Here is a 2,967-nt window from a genome sequence, read left to right on the forward strand (position 1 = left end):
ACTGTACCTTTCAAATTATTTTATAGTAACTTCATATATTTTAAATACAACGTGTGAAATATATAATTACTATAAAATTTATACGATTACAATTTTTATACTAGAACGAGGTAGGATAAAATGTTCCGACGGTGGAGCTTCGAGTAGTGAAACGTAAAGTCGCTACGCACCGACAAAAGTACGCTTGCAAATGCGACATACTTGTCGACGAGTTCGGGGCACCGGTATCAGCCGGATGTGCGTGTTCCACGTCCCGCAGGATCAATGGATTTGCGGGCGAAGAACAAAGGGCCGCGAATGAGACAGAGCAGAGCGGAGGCGGACGCGAGACGGAGGGCAAGAGAGCGAAAAATGGGAGTAGATCCGCCATGGTGATAACCCGGACTGCGGGCTGTAGTCGGAGACCCATGAAAAATAACGAAAATTTAGCCGGGGGCTAGGCGCAAAGCGATTAAGTCCATTATACAGTTTTATCAGCATGAGAAAGATCTAATAGCGGCACCTTCATCCCTACCATCGTCCACTTCCCTCGCTTGGCCTTTCGCCGCACTAATTCTCACCCCCCAGGAGAGCACCCTCCTCGTGCACGGGATATGCATAGGAACCCCCTCGATGTGTCATACGTGCCGCTTGTACTCGCATGTCTCTCTGTGTCGAACGTTCCGTAATGCACGACGAAAAAGAGAGAGGAGGGCAGCATGTGGATGTGTGAACAAAGTGCATTGGCGTATGACTTCTGAATTTTGAGTAAATTTAATAATCTATTTTCTTCAATTTAATCAGATCGCGACATCTTATGTCTTACTTATTTTTTTTAAATATATCTACAAAATTTTTCTAATTTTTATTGATATTATTTTGCAAATAAATTTACTTACGCTAATGTTTAACTAATACTTTTATGATAATTTTATAATAATTTTCACATTTTTAATAATATAAATAATGTTTTATATGTAAATATTACTTTTTCAAAATTATTATTATCATTTAATAATATATATAACATTTTAAGAATAAAACTATCCTTTTTTTGTGAATTAAAATACTTTAAGTCTCAAGTTATTACTAAAGTGACAATTTGAAATTGAAATTAAATTTACAAAAATCGGAGAATGCTCGTTTAATCTACGCTTATGTAAGGCTTAACAATCAACACGAGAGAATGCTGGTGTATGTAACGGACAGGACACACGCTATATCTAACGAGGCCTGCAACCCTCAACGATCGAAACACCTGCAGGAAATCACAACCCTCGAATGCAAATATTATCTTAATTGCTATAGAAAACTGCCGCCATTACGCGGAAACGCTTTTTTTCTACCACCTACACACCACGTACATTCTAACGAGTACGACGCCGAACGTTGTGATTGAAGCGGGAACGGAGAGAAAAACGTCACTCTTGAAAAAAAATCATTCAATGGTTAACTTTGGCACAGAACCAACATGTGAGTTAATCAATAATAAATTCTGTCGTGAAAGAATTGGATTGCATAAATAGCAACGTTCGACTTAATAAACGAATAAAACTCGTTTCTCAAATTTCATCATTTTACATGCAACGTTCTAAAATTATATTTAAATAATTAATAATTTATTTTTTTTTTTATATATTGGTATATGTAATTATTATTTTCTTTTTCCACCATCTTAATGAGGTAATTACATTAGTTCCGACAGAAAACAAATTTACTTATCAATTTAGTTAAATTATTACTTTGAGCATGATTAATAATATTAATACTGTGTGCGTAGAGTTAAAACTATTAAAGAATTTTTTTTTTAATATAACCTCAAGATTTTCATCTATCCATACATAGACATTTTACTCGTTAGAATTCTTTAAAGTGTGGTAATTGTGATAAAGTCCCTGTCTGCGAAACTGAAAACGTAATGTCGCAAAGTGGCCTTTAGCTGGGTTTCAAGGCGCTTGCTCGCTATCAATGCAAATTGCCCGTAATGGAGGCTTTTAGACGAAATCCGATCTCTTCGGGAATGGATAATTCGCGAGTGTCACCCTGCGGTAACTGTTGCAAATCGCGTCGTGACAAATCGAGAAAGATACTTATAATTCTTGGATACTGAAGCACTGAAATTACGTATTGTAGTGCAATGCTCTTACGTATTGTAATGCTCTTTAATCAAATTAATATTGTTAATTATAAAATTTCAACCAGTTTTCTACAGAAAAAAATTTATTTCACACGTACTCTAATTTTCAACTTTTGCATTTGCATTTGCAAACTGTTTTAATGTTATACTAAATATAAAATATCATAAATTTATATTTTTGTAAAAATAATATCAAATTAAATTTTCAAATATTAAATTATTATATATTAGTAATAATTATAATTGTTATGTAATATCATTGTAATAAAAAATCTAATAAAAATTTAGCTAATATATCTATTATTTTGTTAATAGCTAACTCTTTTTTGTAATATGCTAATATATTTCATAATCTTGGTATATTTGAATGTAGATAGAATGTTAACAATCTATTTCGTCAACCACGACGGCAAATTGTCGATTTAGAAATGCGCTTTGAGCAACGTCCGCTTTAAAAGTTCTTTCTACCATCCATCCTTTTTATACAGGACTTAATTAATTTCTCATGCACGCCGCTTCATAGAAACTTGAATGTCTTGCGCGATCTCGTGCATAATGAGTTGACGCAAAAGATATTAACAAATCGACCAGCTATGCACTCCTTAATTGGTCGTTGACTTTCCATTCGATAATTCGTTCCTTACGGAATTCCTAATTACGGAATCTTACTTAATTACGGAGGTATAAAGTAGCACTTCAATCATCTATGTCTCGAACTTATTTACATTAATTTGCATTACAAATATGTAACATTACTAAGAATCATTTTAGTGATTGTTTCTTTATTAGAATATTATTTTTTTATTTATAAATATTTATTTTTTTCTCTAATAATAATTCTCTAATTAAGG

Source organism: Trachymyrmex septentrionalis, unplaced genomic scaffold, assembly GCF_001594115.1.
Source record: "Trachymyrmex septentrionalis isolate Tsep2-gDNA-1 unplaced genomic scaffold, Tsep1.0 scaffold97, whole genome shotgun sequence".
NCBI classification, from domain to species: domain Eukaryota; kingdom Metazoa; phylum Arthropoda; class Insecta; order Hymenoptera; family Formicidae; genus Trachymyrmex; species Trachymyrmex septentrionalis.